Source organism: Akebia trifoliata, chromosome 9 (genome assembly GCF_017979445.1).
Source record: "Akebia trifoliata isolate Shusen 1 chromosome 9, ASM1797944v1, whole genome shotgun sequence".
In the NCBI taxonomy this organism is placed as follows: Eukaryota; Viridiplantae; Streptophyta; class Magnoliopsida; order Ranunculales; family Lardizabalaceae; genus Akebia; species Akebia trifoliata.
Window position 1 is genome coordinate 17,001,655 of NC_141383.1, and position 7,720 is coordinate 17,009,374.

Below are 7,720 nucleotides of genomic sequence, written 5' to 3' on the forward strand. Positions count from 1 at the left end.
GTAGACCCAATCGGGAAATAGATCTGGGTCGTGGACCCAGTTGGAAACGAATCTGGGTCGAGGACCCATTTGGAAACGGATCTGGGTCATGGACCCAGTTGGAAATGGGTCTGAGTGGGGGACCCAGTTGAAAATGGATCTAAGTCGTGGACCTAGTTGGAAATGGATCTGGGTTCTGGACCCAGTTGGAAATGGGTCTAGGTCGAGGACCCAGTTGGAAATGGATATGGGTCGTGGACCCAGTTGGAAATGGATTTGGGTTCTGGACCCAGTTGGGAATGGATCTGGGTCGTGGACCTAGTTGGAATGGATCTGAGTTGTGGACCCAATTGGAATGGTTCGGATCGCGGGCCCGGTTTAAATGGACACAAGCGGGAGCTCAGTTCACAAAATTATTTCGAGTAGAAAAATTCTTAAATTCTTCCCCCTCTCTCTTTTTTTTATTTTTATTATTATTATTTTTTTCTCATTTTTTTTCATATTATTTTCGAGAACATCGACTAACAACGATCCATTTTATTTAATTTGTCCAAAACTTGGTTTTTTTTTTTTTTCCTAAGGGTCATCAATGTTTGATCAATTGTAAGTGGGCCCCTTCAAAATGGACTGTCAAGTTCACTTTATAGGGTCGAGTTCACTCTGGTCCGTGTTAATGGCACGGATGTAATGCTCATTCTGTTATCCGTGTTTTGGGCGCGGATGAGACGTTCACTGTTTCAATCGTGCTCAAAACACGGTTAAAGTAGTCATTATTTCAACCGTGTTACCAACACGGATGAAGTACATTTTGGTCCATCCGTGCCATGGACACGGATTAAAATGAAATCCAATTTCTTGAATTTTCACAGAACTGCTTCTTTGCCCCTAGTTTCCATGTCTCCCCTGTTTTTGGGTCTTTTGCTCACTATTTTTTTTTTTTTTAACGTGATGCAACAAGCATTCCCTCCCCTTTACCTAAGGGGATATAAAAGGAGATTAAAACAAACCTATGATCTAATGGCCACTTTTGGGCTTACAACTTGGGCTTCAAGGCCGGACCACAACAATTGCATACAACATTGTTTTGGGTGTCGATATGGAATTAAAAACTTGTGTCCTAGCCTCGTCTAATCGGGCACATGCATGTGGTTTAATAGGTGGCTTCACGGCTACCCGATCTTCAAATCTCGATGCATACCGAAGTACACACGTCGTTGGTTGGTGGTCGGGTTTGATATGTTCATTCCTGACACTTGAAATAACGATCTCAAGCCGTAGAACTACTAAGCATCGGGGTTTATATATATTGAGGGTGGGGTGGCTTGGAAATGAGGCTATGCTCGCAAGTGCCCATGTGCATTTTCATATTCATTATTTTTCATCGACCCCCTTACAAATATGTAACAAAAGGAACAAAAGTAAATAAACGTTACAATTTTGATCAAGCAAAAAAAACAACTAACACATAAGAAAGAAACAAACAATGTTAGTGAATAATAATAAATAAATAAAATCTATTTTTTTTAAACAACTGAGTTGTCACGAGGGATGAACCATGATCCCCAACGGAGTCGCCAGCTGTAGCTACGTGGTTTTCGTCATTACGACGGCCACATCTACGATGGTTTGGAGTCGCCATCATTCAAGTTGTAAATGGGTGTGAATGGTCACCCGGTGTACATTTTTTCAAAAAATGACATTTTGACCTTAGTGACTCGAGATGGATAAGGAGCTAATCTAATCGAACCTAGGGATTTGGGTAAGCGGCTCGGTTGGAGAAAAGGGAAGGGGTTAGGTACCCCTTTCTCCCCGCCAAGTGGCGGTAACCTCCACATAATTCAGTAATTTTATAATAATAAAGAAAAGGGAAAATAAAAGTGCCACGTGTGTGTTTGTACCCTCGATAGGGATTCATTTTCGGTTTGATCATAGGGTCATTTCATCGATGAAAATGACCATTTTAGACCTTTAGCCATAGGATCCTCAAAGCGCCCTCGATCCGCAGGGTGCGCGGATCCGCTTTTGACCCTTGAGGTTTGGGAGTCGCCACCTAGTTGTTAAGGTCTAGGAACCAAACTGACTCTAAACAAAGGCAAACTAATCTACGAAAGAGAAAAAGAGTCCGGGGATCACGTTACGGGGTTGGAAGGTGTTAGGCACCAACCCCGCCCGGCCAAAGCCGGTCTCTACTAACTTCCCAAGTAAATTACATTGCTAAAACCTAGATAAAAATAAATAAAAATTAAAATTTACCTTTCCGATAGCAAGGACTTTGCTCCCTCAGATTTGACAAAATAGCTCCTTGTACCGTACTCCTTTGCTTCGTTCTGTCTCCGGATTTGATTTCGGATCTCCGAGGTAAGGTATCTCCTTATTTTTGAATCTGAACTCTTTAAGTTCGTTGCAGATTTTCGGAGGGCTTTTAGGTGTTTTCTAAGCTAAAATTGAAGGAGGGATGTTAGGTAAGGAGTTGGGGCTCCAAAACTAAGGTTTAGGGGAGGCTAGGGGGGCTTCTAGACCTACTTCTCTTAGGGTTTATGATTTGATACGAAAATAGGGTGTGAGCACCTCTATTTATAGAATTTTTTTAAGGTTGATTTGGATAGAGTTAGTGTTTAATTAGAGATCTTTTAATTAGAGTTGTGTTTTAGTTAAAATTGTTTTAGGTAGAATTATGTTTTAATTAGAATTGTTTTAGGTAGAATTGTTTTTAAGTTAGAACTCTATTAGATAGAATTATTATTTAATTAGAATTCTATTATGACTTTTGGTCTTATTTGATTGACTTTTAATGTTTTGACTTTAGTCTTAATTGATTGACTTTTAATATTTTGACTTCAGTCTTGCTTAATTGACTTTAATTTTGACTTTAGTCTCACTTGATTGACTTTAATACTTTGACTACAGTCTTGCTTTATTGGTTTTAAATTTTGGATAACCCCCTTCCATTATTTCTTTAATTCTTTGGACCCCCAAATGGAGGGGTCCTTAAAGAAATATCCCACGAACCCTCAACAATTTTACCCGAAAGTCCGATTGATCGATTTTTTAGGTTCAAAATTTTAAATCAATGTTTCACTTAAATTATTTAATATTTTATTTATTAATTTCGAATTTTTTAATTATGAAAATCGTGAAATTACCGTTTTACCCCCGGAGAGGACTTTTTACGTTTCAAGTCGATTTTTAATGTTCTAGGATGTTTTAGAATCGGTTTTTCGTAAGGAATTCAATGAGAATGTTGGTTTGTGTCATTTATGAAAATTTTTATGTGAAATGATTGTGAACTTTATGAGGGGCATTTTCGTAATTTTGTCAAATTTTGTTAAAATTGGTGAAATGATTTATTTGGTTCCGATTTTTCATTTTATGTGTTCGAGAGAGTTTTCCTAAGCGTAACGTAGGCTCTAGGGTTGTTTTGAGGTTAGGGGTATTTTGGTAATTTGATAATTTTTTAGTGATTTTTATCGTGAAGTTTCTTTTTGGTCTACAAGATGATGATTTCTATGTTTCTAGGGTCGTATTTTCCTAGCGTAGCGTGGTTTCTAAGATTTTGTCAATTCGAGATACCTCATCCGGATTTCTGAAACACATCTGGTAACAAAATAAAGCAATGGAATACACATCCATCATTGGGAATCATTGCAATCGGATTGACGAGTTGATTAATCAGGCGAGTGCAAAAATGGGGTGTCTACAGATCCATTCATGCTCAACCCATTTAAAATAAAATGAAAATAGGGGGGATGATAGAAGAGGGAAAATGAGAGGGTAGAGAGAGAGAAGGAGGGGGTGTTGGGTGCACCCACCTTGTATCCTTGATCCTCTTTTCTTCTTCTTCTTCTTCCTTTTGAGTTCTTTTGAGTCTTTAGTGAGTTGAGAGTAAACTTTTTTTTTTAGGATATGATATGAGAGAGTCATGGGGATGAGTAAAGAGAGTAGATTTTTTCTTAGGGAGACTTGATAACCATTTTTGGGATGAGAGGGGAGGTATTTATAGATGTTTGGAGGAGGTTTAAGGGTATAATGGGGTGAAGAGTTGAGAGAATAGAGAATGGCATGGGTATTTGGAGTGAAAGGTGTGAAATTTAAAGTGGAATGGAAGGTAAATGTGCAATGAGTGAAAATGGGTGAGGTTTATATCCAAACGGGTTGGATCCTACCCAAATCCATTTGGATAGAGTGTTTGGTGAGATGAGATGAGTGATGGTTGATGGGGGAGTGGGGGTGTAAGAGGGTTGTTTAGAGGAAGAGTGTTAGGTTGGTTGAAGAGGTGAGGTGTGTAGATTTAGGAGAATGGGTTGTGTAAGGGGTTGGTAGGTTGATTTTTAGGAGGAGAAAGGGGATGATGCCATGTGGCAATCATGATGAGAAGGTGAGATGATGAGATTGGTTGATTGGTTGATGGGGGTTGTTTGATTAAAGAGAAGAATGTGGGTTAATTGGTTGATGATGGGGGAAGTATGGGTTGAGGTGATTTCATGGGAGTGTCTTAAGGAAAATGATGGGTTGTGATGTGGGTGGTTGTTGATGTTAGATAATGGTGATGGATTAGGGTATGGGTTAAAGTGTGGGTGGTTGATGATGTTAGAGGATGGGGATATGTTAGGTTAGGGTAGGGTATGAGTTGAGGTGATTTTGGAGGGAAGTGATGTGGGTTAGATAGAGTATTTAGAGAATGGTGATGGGGTAGGTGATTAGATGAGGGAGGTGAAGGGTGGTGATGACATGTGTCATCTTTTGATATTGGGAGTATGATTTATTGATGTGGGTAGTGGATAATGGTTGGGGTAATGGGTTGGATAATGAATTGGATAGGTTTATGGGCTTTTAAGTATTGGGCTTGGGTTTAGGAGGATTGTAGGTCATTTTGGCTTGATTAGGATTGGTTTTGGGTGGGATATTTGAGGAAAGGTAGGTATTAGGGCTTAGATGACATGGAGTTAAATTTAGGTTAGGGGGTTTGTGAACTTCGAAACGGAGCGGTGGAGGATAGGTAAAAGATAGATATCCCGAGTCTCACATTTTTAATTTTTTTAATTTTTTTGTATTTTTTGAAATTATTGATTTGATCAAAAATGTCACGTGTTGGTAAATCGGACTTTTTAGGCCCGTTGGAGAGTTTCATCGATCGTTCGGTCATTCTTGAATATAAAGGCGGGGCGGTGATGTTGAACACGTGTGGGATGGGTCACAACCCTTCTTGTGGGTCTCTTAGACCATTGGGAGGTCTTAGGGTGTTGATTTACTTAAGATTGCCATTTTTTAACATTTTTGGCTTTTGAGGCCCGTTGGCCTATTTTGTTGGAAAATCGATATTTCGAATGAAGTGGGGTAGATGGGTGCATGTCGAATCTTTTTAGTGGACTTACTAAACCATTGAGAGGTGTTAGAGGCTTCGATTTGACAAAAATGTTAGATTTTGGTGCTTCGGGCTTTCGAGGCCCATTGGCTAATTTTATTGGAAAATTACTGTTTTTGGGCCCTTTCGAGTGAGGGCCCGCTCAAATTGGGGTGTCTACATCAAATATTTTTTATTTTTTTTTCTTTTTTTATTTTATTTTTAAAATGATTGAATCCAAGGTTACCACTAATGGTAGAGGGAGTAGGTGTCTAACACCTTTCCTACTTCTTAATATGGACCCCCTTCCCTAGATGCAAAATTGGACTAATAAGCCCTATCCGTATGTGAGTCACTAGATGCTAAATAACATATTTTTCAAAAAATACAACTCAGCTGACCATTCACACCTTTTTCTAAAAAGAATGGTGGCAACTCCAAAACCCCAAGTTGGAGAAATATTTGAAAACGAAAATCTTGTGTCCACAGTCACCATAAGAAAAGACTCTAGAATCTATTATATTTTTACCTTTTTAACTTTGAGGAATCTTAGTTGATGAGACTCAAGGCTAAGGGAAAAGACCATTGAAAAAAAGGGCATACGAGGAAATGAATGACACTTATGGAGGTTTTCTTGAGAATATTGTGTCATTGGAAAGATCGGGACCCTTTTGCCCTCATGAGATCTCTCACGACTCTATAAATAGAAGGCTCCTCAAGGAAAATAAGGAGGAGAATTGGAAAGTAAGAAAATTCTGCAGAAATCTCTACTCCCCCTCTTGGACCCCAGAGTTAAAGGAGCAGTTAGAAAAAAAAAAAAAAAAAAGAGATTAAGGTGGAGTGGGAAGCCTAAGTGTTGATTTTTTTTTTATCTAAGTCTTCCTTCTTTCTCAACTAATCTCTATTTTATTATTGTTTTTTAAGTTCAAATTTTTAACAATGTAATCTTCTTACTTTCCTTCAAGGGCATAAAGTTGAAAAGAGTAAGTCTTCTCTTTGAGAAGCCATCTTCCTCTACTAAGTCTCCAATGAGTTCTAATATTGTTCAATGTTAATGCAAGTTATTTCAAGCTTCTTTTATGTTTCTAGCACTTGTTTACAAGTTTTTATTTGCTTTCTTTTCTTTAATGGCTAAGGAAGAAGAGAGTAATCTCTTTTCATTAAGGTAATCTTCCCTTTCATTCAGTCCATTCATCCATCCACAACAAGTACATACCACATTCTTTATTTTAAAATGATATAAGTCAAAAAATCAAAATCATTGATCTTTTTAGATCTATGATTAACACTTCAAGCCAACAAAACAGTCCTAAAGTGGATAACATTGCATGCATAAGGTTTGGTTTCTCAAAGGGTATGTCATACCCATGGACATGCCTCTAAGGCTAAACCAATAAAAATAAACCCACTTAAGGGTACATGAATGTTTAAAAAATAGCTTAGAGGCAAATGGGGTGAAATATATGATGATTCACACCAAATCCTCAAGCTTAAAAAAAAATCTAGTAAATCTATACTTTTGTATATGGCTTATTCATCACCTCTTTTTTTTTTTTTTTGATTTTTGTAGACTGGACTATAGACTATTGGACATTTAACTTCTTTATCACTCCTTCTAATCTCAAAAAATACAAAAATACAACAACAACAAAAAAAAGTTTTCTTTACTTCATTATTGGCATTCTTTGGTAACCATCATTTTATTAGTGGGACAAGATGCGTAGCACCTTCCTTGTCCCTCAACCGAATCTTTCTACCGAGTTTTTTAGACAGATCTAACCCCTTTCCATTGAATGTGAATCACTACAAAGCCAAAAATTAGATTTTCAAAACTCTATGTTATGGTCACTATTCACACCTTTAGATTGAATGGTAGCGACTCCTAAATCCACATAGATGAGGTCCAAACTCACGAGCCTTGCATATCTACAACAATCATATGAATTTTTTTATTACAATAATTACATACAACTTTTTGTACTTAAATATTATTTTTCATAATGTTTATCGATTTAAAATGATTTCTTGCTTCTGATTTCTTTATTTTATTTTGTCTTGAGGGACTAGCACTAACAAATGTTTCTTCAATAGACTCACTATGAATTTGGGAAGGTAAATGAACATTTTCTAAATTTAGTTCCCCTAAAATTCTATGCAAATGGCTCCTATCTATTTTATAAATAAAAATAATATAATAAATTTGAAGAATCAAACTTGGAGAGTTAAGAGTTGAGAGCAACCTTAATCTCTAGAATTGAGAAATGAGAGTGATCTTGATTTTGAAAGTTAAGAGTGATCTTAATTTTAAGAATTGATAGTTGAGAGAGATATTAAATATGAAAGATTAAGGATTTGGGGTGTTGTTTATTAGGTCTTAGACATTTTTATTGTAGAAATCAA